Genomic DNA, 16,410 nt, shown 5'->3' with positions numbered 1-16,410 from the left:
ATTCTGTGCTAGAGATAAAGCTATGCCTGTACTGAAAAAAGTTTTCTTCACACTAACAGATGCTAAACCAATAATTACCATCCAGAAGAAAACCAGATATTCAAATTTTCAGTCTGCTCTATGAAAACATCAGCCAAGTGTTCAGAATTGTTAGCAAAGGAACTGAGAAGAAACCTTAGATAGACCATCTGCTACAATACACATCTATGGTACTTCTTCAGTGCTGTGTTCAGTTCTGCACCACCTGATCTCTATTCAAAAGAGACTGAAAAAAGATATCATAGAGGTCTACTGGGTTTTTAGTGGCACAGGTTAAGTGAATGATTGCTGTCTCTTATAACATAAGAATAGGAAAAGCTGAAAAGTCACAAAACACCTCTGGAGGCCATCTTCTCCAACCTCTCTGCTCAAGCAGGGCCACCGAGTAGAAGGCCACAGTGCAGAAAAATTGTCTCCTGATGCTCAGGGGGAATTTCCTGTTTCAGTTTCTGCCCACTGCCTCTGTCACCTGGCACCACTGAAAAGATCCTGGGTCTGTCCTGTTTGTACCCCCCCTTCAGGTACTTATATCCATTGATAAGATCCCCCTGAGCCTTCTCTGCTCCATGTTGAACAGTCCCACCTCTCTCAGCCTTTTCTCCTGGAAGGGATGCTCTAGCCTCTTCATCATCTTTGTAACCCTTCACTCTACTCTCTTCAGTATGTCCATGTCTCTCTCGAACTGAGAAGCCCACATCTGGAAATTATTATTTCACATGTAATTATGAAAACACTTGCCACAGAATGTTGTGGATGCCATAGAGCTTCTGTGAATTCAGACAGCAATTTAGGACATACTTCATATCATTATACAGATGTCCATGTCAGAAAGAGGTGAATCACCCATCTCTCTCTGCTGACTGCAAAGGATACCTGGCCATCTGATTTGAATACAGACATCTGAGCACATACATGCAGTTACTTGACTAGCTTTAAATATACATAACAGAATTTGCTCGCTCAGGTTAAGTTTACATCCTTTATGCCACAAAACCTCACACTCTGAAGTATGAAGTTCAGCAGAGGCTTAGATGATAATATGTATCATAAAAGCTTTAAAAAGGAAAAAAATCAAACAAACACCAGACAAACAACTGCTAATGTTCCATAGTCAACAATCAAAGTTTCAGAAAATACTGCTTTATCCTAAATTTTCCTTCTAAACAGAAGAAACCAGACAAGGGGAGAAGGAGCAAAAGTGTTCTGCACCCTTAAATCAGTTGCAAAGACTGTGCTACCCCACTCTTCTCAAGTATATAGTAAAGGACAAAGGACTCACAAGTGTCTATTCCTAACAAACCCAGAAAAAGTGCCTAAGCAAAATAATCTCACATATGTTCTCTCACCATCCCAACTCTCTATGCAAATAGCTACATCCTCTTTTGTGCTTTCTCCCCTCTGTGTGATGTTCGAATGTTTCTCTGTGCAGCATTAAGAGAAGAGGAGGAGAATGACCTCATCCAAACTGCTGCCTGGACCTAGCCAAGCGTTTAAAGCGGAAAGAGAGAGAGATGGTCATCAGCCATATCTTTTCAAGAAGGACAAGAGAGTGAGCAGCTGTTGCAAAGACACCTAACCTATTAAGAGAACTGCAGGCTTTGGATTGCATGCAGAAATTAATTCTTGAGTGTTGTTCCTGTGATCATTGCTTCCCGATGGTTTCCAGCTCTGTGTTGTTTATCACTCTGGGTATGAAATCTCTGTGTGCAATGCATACAGAATCTGCATGCTCAGATGTGGTTTGGATTTACACTTATCTAACCTGCAGGCAATGCTCTTTCTTGGCTATCATTTTTCATGGAAGTTACTGACAATTCAGCCAATAAATTCAAGCGGTTCCCTTCTGTTGCAGTCATATATAAATTTTTCTCCATTTTTTTCTCCCTACTTAAAGGCCTTCTTCCATGAGCATGCACATGATTATTAAACATGTGCCTCCCACCCTTCTTCCTACCTTCCTTTCCCACTTCCGCAAAATTATGTAAAGATAGAAATATAAGATGAAAGAAATGAGTAAGAAAATTTCACAGCAACGGCATTTCAGTCCTCACTTGCTCTTTGAGAAAGGCAGATCCTGTAATTGCAAAGCCCCAGTCCTCACTGAATAGTAATCACACAGCTTGTAAAAGAAAACCATGCTTTGATAATTTAAATGGGTAAGCCTACTGATGGTCAGGTACTCAAGCAAGAGACAGATAGGTACCTTTTTGTCACAGCATTCTCACTTTTGGAACATGTACTCTCACAGATTCTCTTCAGATGCAAAAAAGCTTCATACAATCACTTTTTTCAATTTCAGTGCTGAAATTTACTGTGTATGCACATTTTCTCTCAAGCAAGGTTCTCACTCAGATGCAACCTTCTTTTTATGGAACATAATAGACAATTATTTCAATGAAGTACATACTTAAAGCTAAATAACACACAAATTCCATTCATCAAATATAATTATTGCTAGAACTATGGTGTCTGTTTTTAACAGCTTTAGAAGCTAAAAGGTTCCTGTTCAAAATTTGGATAGCATGCTCAACTGGAAATAAAAGATTATATCCTACATGCAAAGCTGACATCAGTCAAAGCCAGGAACTCCAAAAAAGACAAAGGAGGGCACATAACAGTGCCATAACAACAGTTAACTCACATCAGAACACACTATGAAGAGCTGCCAAAATGTTCAATGACTTAATAAAATTGTCTGCTAAAAGCAAGCATATTTTGAATACTGACCAGCACCAAGATTTTATCCAGCATACAAAAATCATTCTTACTTAGAAACCTGTAGGTAGCACTGCCTAGTACAGTGATCCTATTTCTTGGGGATGTTTTAAGTGATCCCAGAAGCTTCTGGCATGCCTTATAGCTTCTATCAATGGTTTTATTTTACAGGCAAACTTTGGCAAAAAAAGATTTTTTGCAACATAAAAAACATTTTAAAAGCAAAATATTCTTAGGGGAAAAACAATAAAAAGAAGCATGAAGGCCTTGGGCTTATTTTGTTTTCAAAAGAATTTATGTGCCACAAGGAAATACTCAAGTATGTGCTCTCTGACACCCCATTATTGCACAAAGCAGCCCAGGACATACACCCCTCTCAATACGAATCGAGCATTGTTTCCTATGCAATTAAGCAGAGGCAGGAACACGTTGCAGTGGAATCCTTCCTGCTAACACCAGTGAAAAGAATGAGTCAGAGCACAAAGCAGCATGGACAATGTTCTTACTCACCTAAAAGGAACCAGCAGTTTTCAGTTTTAATACCTATTTACATGTAACCTAAATTGAAACTAATCAACTACACTGCATGAGTAGATGACCCATAAAACAATTCACAAGAGGCATTACTTTAATTTAGGAAATTGCTCTTTTTTCCACTCTATAAACACTACTGTGGAAATTTTCCTAGGAAAGTATTGTGAGAAACAGTCACCTCTGCTTTGGGTCATTTAGTACAACTAATCGCCCCCTTGATGATATTTCCTTATGACCTTAATTCAGAGAGCCATTAACTGTCAAGAAATGTCAGTCATAGTAGTCATTATTACTACTGTAAACCACAAATATTCAAAATGTAAAAAATAATTTTATTTTCTTAGCTCTTGGGAAAAATCATGTTCTCAATTTGCAGATCATATAAAAGGACTTGGGCAGTTCTAGGTTCATTTCTAGTACTGCCATACTTCCCCTGACTTCTAACTTTCCCTCTAGCTCAATGGTCACATTAACCATATTCATGATGAAGAGCTGAGTGAATATTGTAGTACACAGAACAAGAGTAAACACTGAACATTATTGAAAGCATACTTTTAATTCATAGTCTCCGCCCAGCTATTAGTATGCAACTAACAAGTTGAAAGCTTCCTAAATGATTGGATTCCTAAATTTTAAGTGGACTTTTGGATTATACATGCAATTGCTATATGTCAGTGTGGCAACAAAAAAACCAACACACAAAACCCAAAGCATACCAATCCAGACAGGCTCCCATGAAGAGCAGGAATCATAAGTCATCTTGTGCTGTTTTGTTCAGCAAATTATGCTCTTCCCAAATAACCTGCCAAAAAAAAAGAAAAAGTAAAATGTGACATATTTACATTCAAGGCAGGACAAGAGAAGAATAGCAAAATTTTCCCTGTAATAAAACTTTATTTTTATTGGGAGACGTAGAATATGCTGTGTCTCCTGACAGAAGGCAGATCGCATGCCCCTTTCTGGCAAAAGGTATGGAAAGGACTAAGGCATCAAAGTTTCACCAAACCAAAGAGAATCTCAGCTATGTCACCTGTGGATCATAAGAATCTTACCATTTAATACTATTATCTGCCAGGGTTGGAGTAACATTGTTTCAGGTCTCATTCAGCTATGTTTATTTCACTTGCAGACAAGCACACAGCAGCCAGCTGCTTAAGTCTTACTGGATCTATCAAAATAAATTCTTAGTCTTAACCATCAGGATCCTGATCTTGATACCTCAAGACTCTCAAAACAGTAACATTTAAATTTACAGAGTACTACTGAGCATCATAAAGAACATGAATAAATTTTCCCCAAACAGCAAAGGTAACAGCATTGGAAAAACAAAGGACAAGAAAACAGGTCTAGAGAGGAAGAATATATCATTAAAGTTTCAATGCAGGATCTCAGCACCTCCTTCACACATGCTTGTACCAATCAATCATCATCACACTGATAATAACCTCAGACAGTTAAAATTATTTCTGCAAACTGGGCCTAACATAGCTAAAAAGCTGCATATTGTATCATGACCTGTTCTTAACCGAGAAGATCAATTTTCAATGAAGCATTTCCTTATACTCTTGGAACGAAGCCATAAAATTTCAGTGAGCTTGAAAACTGTGTTTATGTCACACTAACAGATTTAAGTGACCTAATAAATTTGTGAATATTGTTTATAAATATAAAGCAAGAGGAGAAATATATGAGACACTTTACATGCTTGTTTTTAAAGGCTACATAACTTTTAATTTCTGCAAGAATAAGCTTTAGGAACATCTGTAAGTCACCTCCACACGGGAATAAAAGATGTCAGGATCCTTCAGGAACAGCTTTCTAAATAAATGATGTACACAGCAGTTGAAGGACAAACCAGTCAATGAGTTTACAGCAGCCTTCAGCAAGGGAAGCAGTAAGAACAAGCTGCACTCTAAGACCGCACAAAATGTACTGACCCCTCCAATCATTCAAGTGCTGAGCTTCTGTAGCTGCAGCCAACTTAACATGGACTTCAAATAGTCACAGCATAAGGCTTGATTTGCCAGACTGGCGTCTGCTGAGACATCTGCCTTCTGCAGAACACATTATCTAGCCACAACAGAAGTCGGTGTCTGAAGGATTTTTCTGATAATCTAGTGATACAAGTTGTTTCCCATTAGCACAAAAATTTGGTCTGTACATTTATTCCACAGAACAAGGAGAGAAGGAAAACACAATTCTCAGATTTACCTATGAATAAAAGAGATAAAATGTAGCCACTGGATTATTATAGACTTTCTCCATTTGGTTTGTTCCATCTTTAGTGAGGTAAGTAATATAAACTGTTAATCTTCCCTCTTCTGCTTTCTGGAGTGTCAAAGAAGTGAAAAGGTTTGCAAGGAGGCAGAAAACTACCAGGAGCCTGGACAGATTAAATACCACGATAACCTGTAAGATCTTCCCACCAGACAAGCACATCCTCTGACACAAGAGCCATTTCCAATCTCTCCTTACATGATCACAGAAAACATTCCCTACTCTCATTAAAATGAAAATATCTTTAAAATCAATTTACACAAGCATCCAAAACATCACGATGAAATATGAAATCCTTTCACTTCAAGCCTCCAAGAAGGAAAAAAATAAAAGTACTTTCTCAAAGTAAATCTGGGAAATTTTAATGAACTGGGAGTACCTTGCAGAGCTTGCTGGGCAAGATCGCTTTGGGTAGTTTTCTGTTGACAGTTTGGGGCTAACACTGTTTCACAATGAAACTCCTTTTTTCCGCTCCATTATAAATGATTAGTCAGGCTTTTTTCTAAGAACAGAGGGGAAAAGCTCTGTAACCCTTCATGAAGTTTGAGTGCAAGGATTTCTGTTCATGCAAGGAACTCTACTTGTGGAATTACAACCTTGATGATATCAGCATTTAGACATGGCAGAGCTACTGAAAGGGTAGTCCTGACCATTTCCTCCTTCATTCACTCATTCCTGAACCCAGCTCCCCCCTCCCAAAGCAGAAGGAATAATCTGGATTAAAAGAGACCCTGGCAAGCAAATGTAAAAGCGTCGCATTTCTGGCCTGAAGCTGTGAGATGCTGGGGAACACACATCAAGGCTTAAGATGTAGATTTACCTTCTACATACTAAGAGGTATTTTAATTCAAGACTGTCCTGTGCCAAAAGGATGTGGCAAGTTTTTGCACAAGGCTGGTGCAAAAACTTTACTTACTGATGATCATAGGGAAATTTGCATCTTATTAGGTCTATTTTGATTCCCCAAACCAGGAGCTGTCATTTCCACAGAACTAAAATCACAAATATCTTAAACATAATCAAACTTAAAGGTGTTTCCCTCAAGTGTTCAGATTACATCAAAAACTTAGCAAGAGGCTAGAGAAGGTCAGAAATACTATGAAACTGCTTTTCAAATGAGTTGTAACTTTGCTACATACTTTACTGACAATTCTCTATGTCTCCTTGTGCCTAGTCTATAGCTGTATTTTATCAAGTTTTCCTAACATTTTCTTGGGATACTAAGTCAAACCACAGGCAACAACGAAGTGAAATACTGAAAGCTTACTTCCTTCACAAAGAAGTCAGTCCATCAGAGGATAATAAGCAAGTAAAAAACCCAGCTTCAAGTCAGAAATCTTTAAGAGTTGTCCTAAGGATATCTTGGCTTTTCAGCTACAGAAATTTCTCCAGTATATTCTCTGAATGAAAGACAGAGATCTGTGGAAATGTTTCACCTTCCTATACTGTGGGAACCCAGAGTGCAGAGAATATTTCTCTGCCTGTTTTGAAGGGTTTCACCCCCCTGAACAACACAGCTTTTGACCTCTGTCCATGGAAAAAACTGCCTATTATTAGAAAAGAACTAGAAACTAAACCAGCGTAAATCTTACCATGTAAGATTGTCACAGGGTGAAAAATTTAGAGGTTTTGGGTTTGTTAATGTAGTAAATAGATAAAAGCAAAACACATCAAAATGGAGGATTGTTGTTGTTCTCCAAACCTTCTCCTTCTACTACTCCATATTCTGCTGTAAAAGTAGTTTGGGATGACTGGAGAAAGAATTCCGCAGGTCCTGGCTGGGTTACTAAATAATTGGTAGAAAAGTAAAAATAATGTATGTTTTTAGTAACAGTTGGTTAATTTACCTTTAAAAGGCTGTGTAAATCTTGATAATTGGGCTTTTCTCCTGCATTCTCTGCTTTGTGCTATGTCTGGATCACGCTAGCGACTCTTTTTCTCTAAGACTTAATAAACAGCTATCAAGAAGCAGCGAAGACTGAGAGTCCCCGTTTGTCTCTCAAACTCCTGGCAAGGACTTTAAAAACTCTTTCCCATCAGGAGAGGTTTGATTATGGCACGAACAGTGTCAATATACCTTAAGGTAAAGATCTAAAGGCTCCTTGCATTACATCATACTTCCTCTGTAGTGCTCCAGTACATCTAACACACAGTATTGCACTGCCTTCTGCTAAAAACAGGGGAAGATTAATTTTTTTATTTGCCAGTAGTTTTGTCAACAGCTGTTAATATACTGTCTTCTTTTGTAAGAGAAGGCTTTCAAAATTCAGCTTGTAAAAACGGTAGCGCCAGCAGCAGCATTCTACACCAGTGGAATTGAAGCTGTCTATCCCACAAACCCAAACCTGTTTCTTGAAACAAAATTTATTTTAACAAAAAATCATATTTTTATAAAAAGATGCAGGGATGCTAATGAAAAGGTGATTAGAATGACCAAATTTGTACTCTCTTCACACACTGTGCTGCCCACACGTTCCTGGGATTCGATTTAACTCCCAGAGCAAAGCAATCAGCCCTGCTCCTGCTTTTCCCACAGGGATTCAGGTGATGTTAGAGCCAAGTTCTGTGCCTGCCCAGGAGTCTTGCTGCTGCAATACAGGTGTTACAGATCTGGCTTCTTGGCGCTTGGCTCACATGGAAGAGCTGCTGGTAGCAAGCCAAAGGAGGTAACTTCTGCTCGCAGCATCCTGTTCTGAGAGTGCTCAGGGGCTGCAATGGTAAGATTTAGCTGAGAACTAAGCAAAGGTTTACTTTATATGCCTATTTATATTATAATTTTTCTTCTCATACATATACACGTGTGCACATGTGCATATATTTCCAATACTTATTATCATCATCATCTCTGTTCAGCCAAACAAAATGCTTAACAGAAAAAAATAATCTAACAGTTAGTTATAAGGGTTTCTTTGATTTTTTTCCTCCAGATTTACTCAAGACTTTGCTTTTAAGTCTATATTAGTCTGTTGCAGTGGGGATGGAGGAGACCCCAACATTAGTCTATTAAAAATCAGCTACACGTTACAAGAGTAACTTACCTTTCCTAATACAGAAACACAAAATTTTTGGGTCATGCCAGCCAACTGGAATAACAATTTTAAGACAACAACTATTTTGGAGAAATAATCCTAGTCAGAAATCTATTCACACCAGAGATTTTAAAAGGCAGTTAAATTAAGAGTTCCCATCTGGACAACTCTCAGGGTAAGATGATGTATTACAGACACTCAGACCCTATGCAATACAGGCACTAACAATTTCTGTACAGACCCAACAAGCAGGGCTTGGAACATGCATCCCAAAGAGATAAAAAAACATTGATTACATTTGCAAGCCAAAAACATTTAAATGAGCCATGATGATTTTTCAAGCACTTTTGTTTCCATGTAATACATGAGATCAGTACTTCAATGTTTTTTGGGGTTTTTAATTATAAAAACGCAAAGCAAACAAATATGTGCATCAACTGAAGAATTCAAATCCTTTTTAAGAACAACCTTTGTAAGTACCTTGTAATTCCTTGTTATGAATAAATTAACAGTTAATCAAAGGGATTTTGTACTACTCATTAATTCTGTGCTACTTGGGAACTGTTAAGCAAAGAGTAGACCAAATCAAATGCCTTGCACAGATAGTTACAGCAGTTCTGAGCTCACAAACTTCATATTTAAGAAAGGCTTCTTTCCATGGAAAAGCTCCTTCAGTACTAAGTTAGGGATTTTCACACTATTTTTAAAAAGTAATGAATACAAAAAAGCCAAAAACCTGAAAAAACACACAACCCCAAAAAGAACAACCAACCAATACCACCAAAAAATAAAACCATCCCAAATCCCTCAAACCTACAAAGAGAAGTATTGCCTTACCAGAAAGGTGTAATCCATTAATTCCTGTTGTCTTCCACTTTGGTAGCTAAAGATCGTATTTCCCTACTCAAGCAAAGGCTGTTTAAGTACACCCAACTAATGAACTTTGCAAATAATAACAGTGTTTCTTCAGTAAGAGAGAAGTTGATTTAGTCTCAATTTATAGATGAAATTGATCCTGAGAAAATACTGTATGGAATTTATCATCCTGCACCCAGAATAACTCTAAATAGCATAATAAATGTAACATATCACTTCTAATTCAATTACAGCTACTCAGTAACAGCTGAAAAATTCAGACTAAGAGACTCATATCAACTTTTTAAAACACCAAAACCCACAAAAGTTAGAAACAACTCAAAGTTATGGGCACGATTTATAGGAAAACAAGTGCAATGATATCCACCACGAGATCAGAAAATTAAACCCTTGACTCTATGTTCTGTCTAAATCTCTTTATAAACCTTAATAATACCGCTGAAATTAACATTATTCAGCACAACACGTCAAAAACCAATACATGTAAAAATCAGAAGTGATGCTTCTGCTCTATTTGCAACTCAGGAGAAAAAAAGAAAAAAGCTCTTTATTGACAGCTTTCTCACGGGTCCTACTGCTTCTTCCACCACACAATGAGCGACTTATAGGAGAGATTCAAGACACCAGCAGCAAACAGCCAGCAGGACGATTGAACATGCTCAGTTCCAAAGCCCCTCAGCAAAGGAGCAATTAAAGAGGACAAGTCAAGTTTTACATGCTATGAAGTTCTAGTCTGTGCCTAGTTACTGTTCCAATAAAAAGACTGTGGCAGATCCTGATCCATATGCAAACTGACAGTACTCATATAAATACAATAAATCCAGTCATTTGACAATCATGGAGGGAAAAGTTATGGTGCACTTAATGCCATCTCCACCGAGACCTCTGTTGCCCACCTGGCTGAAAAGACCAGAAACAGTTCTCTCAAACGTACTCTAAGTAACAGTTCAAACGCTCCATGTTGGGAAGGTTTAACACTGCTGGAACAATGACATATTTTCCAGAATGTGTTTTACTGTACACAGTTTAATTTCAATTCACAACACATAGAATGGAAATTCTACCAACAACCTGTACATACTTGAAAACCTTCCTTAGCTTTCCACTTTATATTTAGCTCACAAACTACCTTTGCCTGGCAAGTTCTTACCATTTTCAGTCTTACCGAGTGCTCTCCAGACCTCCTTCTTGTTACAGAATTAGCTAAGGCAAGTTTCTGAAGCTCCACAGACTGAACCATTGCCTGTCCTCCCAGTCCACCTTGCCAACAAGAGAGGTTGCTGTCTGTCCTGCAGGCTCAGTTTACTTAAGTCAAGTCTTTATCCCTATTAGCTGCATGCTTGGCTAGAATGGCTCAGGCATGCTTGCCCTTTTCACTGGTAAGAAAAAAAACCACCTCTGCTCTATCAGGCAATAACCCTGGTCTGGAAACTTGATACATTTTAAGCAAAAGCACCAGGAAAAAAGAGCCAAGTATCTTCTTGGGCAGAGCGAGTATCAAAACCACAATTCCCTTGCTCCAAGTAGCTTCATGTATGTATATCAAAAAGCTATAATACAGATGTTTATATACGCAGTTCAAAACCTGTAACTTCACCAGGTCTGTAGAAGCTCTATTCTTTCCCAAGTACTACAAAGCAACTCAGATTACTTCCTCATCCCAGTTTCTCAGTCAGACCATACTGCTGCCAGGTCTTTATACACTGTTACCTATCCACTGGTCAGTAGTTTCGATGATTATTTTAGAACCTGCTTCACTGTATAGCTTCTGCCCATTTTCTAATTTCCATAGCATATTTTTGTTCAGTGACCCACATGCCAGGTAGTTTGAGTGGGAAGTTAAGGTACCTTTTATAAATACTAATAAAGCAATGAAAATTAACGAACCATAAAACACAGGAAATTAACTCCTCATCACATCATCTAGCTACCCACCTAAATGAGTTTAAAATACCAGCTTCAAGCAGTATGATATTCTAGGGACACCCAGTTGCCACTTCATTTATAGTCGGTTTCCTTAGCAACACTATAATCCATCTGTCTGCAGAAAGCTAAATTCTCAAACCATATCCTCCTGTACACCGGAAATAGGCTCAAAACCATTTATATTTTAAATGGCATACAGTCATCGTGATTACTGAGCGTATAAATGAATCTGGAAAGGCAATAATGTCCTTAAAACACACGCAAATTCTCACTGCTCTACTTTGAAAAACTGCTTCCCATACTGAGAATATCTTCCACCAAGAGTTTCAGAAATGAAAACACTTCATCTTTGTTCCACCATGCCCAGCTGAAGAGGCCTTCAGGACTGCACACGGTCAATCAATTCTCTGAAGATTTTTCTAAGAGAAGTAATCTGCAAGACCTAGGATGCAATGCCATTAATGGCAGCCAAAAAACCCCTGATAAAAGTTGATCACATTACAAAGTAGAGCCATTTGTCTTAAAAAATACTGTTCAACTTTTTACATCTAAAACTATAAAGATCATCTATACAAACTAAACTAAAAATCCAGTCCACAACAGTAACGTTTAAACATTAAGAGTGTAAAAATCACAGGTTCAAATATTCAGGAAAGCCAGGTGAAGAACTGGAGGGTGACTAGCAATTTCCCAATGAAACTGGATAACATCAGACCTTTTATCACCAGGATGAATGAATACAACTTAAAATCACAGAATGCATCTTAAGCATACACCGTTTTGCATGAATTCAGCAATTCCAACCTTGCAAAGGATATTCTACATATCTGCTTAAGTAGAATAAAACCACCACTGCCTGTATCTCAAAGACTCAACAACAGCAATCTAGTCTTTAGTCTACAGAAAAAATAACTCTGGCATGCAATGAACTATTTCAGTTTGGCATAACTTTGCATGACTCTGCTGCACAGTGGTGGCACACAAGTCCACATTGCCTGACCTGCTGACAGCAACTGTATAGAGATTTGAGCAGGCTGAGCAGTGAACTGGGTAGGCCTTTTGCAATGTCTGGCAACTTTGGTAAGTGCTTATCAACATGAAGCCCCAACCTCAGACTTTAGGGAAGTCTGTTTCGTTACCAGCATCTGGTTTTAGACATACCACCCCCCTTCTCATTTTCCTCCTACTAGGGCTGAGACTGATCTCACCTAATTTCAACACAGCTTTGAGGTAACCACATAAGCTTACTCAGAAGTCAGACAGAACATGCATTTCTGGAAAGTGAATTCACCTATATAATTTCATGTATCTATTTTATTTCTCTTCTTTCATAACAGTACTGTATATGAACACCTCTAGGTATCTGCAACAGTCTACATATGTCTGCCTGAAAATCTGACTCATGCTTCTATGTAAGAGTTACACTATGCTTAATAGGTACATTCCACAATTCTGTAGTTTCAGCAAACTACAGAAACTGTCTTGTCAACAGCTGACACCAGCCCCCCCAAGAAGTGATTCACCAGGGCCCCTCTTCCTGGAGTTAAGATGCTGGGATCCTAAGTGTGCTCTGGAGCTTGCCAGGATCCCATGAAACATCATAACAGAATCAACATAACCCATCTTTCCCATCTTTTCAGAAGTGTGGAATCTTGGAAGATCACCAAAGCGACTGGTCAGTCTCTGACCCAATGCCTAATTCACACTCATTTATACCAGCATCAAGAAGCAAAGCATCTGATTATTTATTCAAATAGCTGCATATCCAAGAACAGAGACAGACTTTGCAAACAGTGAAAAAAACAGAGGGAATATTCCAGGGCTATTACATTTTTGGCCTTGCTGATAATAGCCTGAAGTATATCACTGTATTGTCAGTGTACCATGAAGATGCTTTTTCAAGTCTATCATTTGTGGTGGCTTTGAAAACACACATTTAATACAGGTTCATTTGGATCTAGGAGTTTAACAGCGTAAGTGCTATTACCTGGCATTTCATGCTTTGATTTGATATTTCCAGAAAAGATGAATGCAGTTGGAAATTGCCTTCTTATCAAAATGAAGGGAATGGGGAGGGAAAACACTCCTAACTTCAGTCAGCAAATGCACTCAACCCCATCCTCATCCTCATAATTAACACAATGGAAATTTCTAACGGCAGATGCAGATGTCCCAGTATCAGTAGTGCATAGTACAACTTCTCCCTGTTAGAAATACTCTCAACATGCCTTTATGAGTCATTATTAAATATTGCCAAATTTCTTTTAAATGTCACCTCCTTATCATAAGTGACACACTTGGAGCTTGAGCAGACATGCTGAATGAATTCAGTCATGTAAAGGATGGAATTAGCTTTTCTCAGCTCTACCAACTCATGAACGCTTCAAACCAGAAATAAAGCATGTGGTGGGAGGCCTCACTGCAAGTCAGTTGATTCTGCTTCAAAAATAACGAGGTAGTTCCTTTCCAGGCCACATAATTTTTCCAGAGTACTCAATGCAAGCATATGAAGGTCTGAGGTACTAGTGGGCATGTGTGCACTGTTGAGAGAATGGAAGCACAGATACAGCATACACATTTCTTCAACGTTTCATAACGTCTTTGGCTAGACGTGGGAAGTTTGGATTTTTGTTTGGAGATTTACTTTGGTTCTTAAAGCCATTTTGGTAATAGGACAAAGCACTGGAAATTTGGACATGAATACAATTTATAATCATTATCTGCACTTTGGAGTTTATATATGCAAAAGCATATACACACACAGTAATATCAAAATATCATGTGCATTATATGTTCAATGCTTTTAAACACATCCACAAGTCTCTTGTAAGACTAAGAAAACGGTCTAGAAAAAATTCAGAAGTGACAACTGACAGAAGAGTCAAAATCAAAATGATCAAGTAATAAAAGGCTTGTTGGAGTACTATCTACTGAAAATAAGAACTTAATCAACATATATAATGTGTTTTCAAATTACATTTCAAGTCTTTGGCAAAAAGAAAGTCATCTCTATTCTTCACAAGATATCAGTCTCTTTCTATCATTACACACAATGAACCTTGTACAATCCTTTGAAAAGGATAATTTTATGAATTACACTACTGATGTGGAAAACTTGTAGCAATAACCACTTCTAAGTATCAGGTTTTGAAGTTCTAAGACAGCTTTAGAAAGACAGGGTTATTTTACAATCTGCATTAAAAACACAAGCTTTTTCTTCTGCTTTGCTGCACAGTATTCCTCTTGTGCCCAAAGCAATCAAAACTGAACACCTCTTGTTTGTGAAATCTTTCCTATCGCTTTTTTCTGCCCCCGTCCCATCACTTTTTTGCCTTTTTAAAAGGGAAGATAACTTGCACAATACAGCAGGGTAATGAAGATCATTTAATTTTCCTGAAGAACTGAGATACAGAGATGAACATCAACATAAAAGAAACACGCATTGAAGTTAATTATTAAGCATTCAGAATAGGCTGCAATTAAGACATGTGATCATATATGGAGCAACGACAAGAAAATAAAGGACTGGAAAAGTGCTCACTAAGGATTAACCTTGCCTAAATGTAGCTGCTCTGAAAGCTGGATAGAATGGCTAAAAGACCCATTGAGAATCTAACGATACAAAGCAGAGAGACACTGAGCAAATAACACAGCCACAGGTAGAATAAACTACCTTCTGAACAGACTTATTTTTCTCTCCACTGACTGTGCCTGAAAGGCTAGTTGAGACTACCTCACTGTCAGTGTAGTACTCTGCAGATCATTTCTAACAGAGCCCTCAAAAGTAGCCGGTAGTCAGCGGGTTTAAATTTCCCATGTGGGGGGTCCACACACCTAATAAGGTGGAAAAAAAATCACAGGATGACATAGCTGGCTTTTAGAAGCCAAGCTTGAAGACTTATATTTATCTCCTAAACCACCAGCATCTATTCACTACACACAATGAGGCAGTCACCTGATTGAAAATACAATGCATGATCATGTGTGAGAAAGGAGAAATTTCAAACATCTAATCTGTTTCAAAAAGCAAGGCTAGCAGAAGACTTTTATTTTGCCCCCATAAACAAAAAAGTAATTCAACTGATTTGATCAGCCTGTTATTGAATAAAGTGTGTAACCATGGCTGGAACAGAACTGGTTTCTACGGGCTTAGCAAAAGTTAGCCATATTCCTAGCAGAAAGTGTATTATTAAGCATCAGAAAAATATCTGTTGCTTTTAAGAGCTCAAGAACCTCATTCTTCTTGGAGGTTCACAGCAAAGGACAAGGACAATGGACACAAAGATACAGTATGGTAACTTCAATTAGGCTTTATGAAAAAAACTTCAAAGTGACAGTGGTCAAACACTGGAACAGGTTCCTCACAGAGGCTGTGGAATCTCCATCCTTTGTGATATTCAAAACTCAAGTGCACATGACGCTGAGCAGTCTCATCTAACTTTCAACCAGACTCAGCACTGAGCAGAGTGGTGGCCTGTGTGACCTCCTGAGGTCTCTTCCAATCTCAATTATTCTGTTGTTCTGTGCCCCAGCCTCAGTTCACTCAGGTTATAACAGCAATTACTTCCTCACTACAGCCTGTAAAACCCAAGCACTGGATCTGAAAGCCAGTTTCCCTTTTGCTTTCTAGGCCTGATCTGCTTGGCCACCTGACCTGACCCATGCAACTATAGGGCTGCACACTAGATAAATATTCTAACTGGCCAAATGAAGTGACTAGCAACTACAAATTATCTATTAAATCAACAAAGAAAAGTATGTGGCAGAAAAATGTAGAAAGCAGCTGGGGATTAAGATAGCCCAGAAAGAAACAGGTAAGTAGAATACTGCAGGGAAAACAACAGCAAAGTCACCAAAGAGCACCTCCTTGTGGCCAACAGAAGAGAAACTGTGCTTCAAAGCTTCACCATCCTCTTCAAGTCAGTTATGTTATATTATATTACATAAAAATTAGGAGGTAATATGGGTTATTTCAGCACATTTTATACATCTGTTACATCTCCCTTCCTTGTCA

The 16,410-nt window shown here is 38.3% G+C and overlaps 1 protein-coding gene across 4 annotated transcripts in view; it reads right to left on the bottom strand.

Moving 5' to 3' along the window:
* GPR63 (G protein-coupled receptor 63) overlaps positions 1–16,410 on the bottom strand; it is a 29,599-nt gene that overhangs the window by 9,136 nt on the left and 4,053 nt on the right. For 3 of the 4 annotated variants that reach the window (XM_069011118.1, XM_069011120.1, XM_069011119.1), the window contains exon 2: positions 4,005–4,090. The gene's annotated coding sequence lies outside the window, so the exon portion shown is untranslated. Of the gene's footprint in view, positions 1–2,242; positions 2,402–4,004; positions 4,091–16,410 lie in introns of all 4 variants that reach the window. The other variant, XM_069011117.1, reaches the window with a different exon arrangement.

Source organism: Aphelocoma coerulescens, chromosome 3 (genome assembly GCF_041296385.1).
Source record: "Aphelocoma coerulescens isolate FSJ_1873_10779 chromosome 3, UR_Acoe_1.0, whole genome shotgun sequence".
Lineage (NCBI taxonomy): Eukaryota > Metazoa > Chordata > Aves > Passeriformes > Corvidae > Aphelocoma > Aphelocoma coerulescens.
Note: the sequence above shows the minus strand (reverse complement) of the source record. Positions and strands in the feature narration are given on the sequence as shown.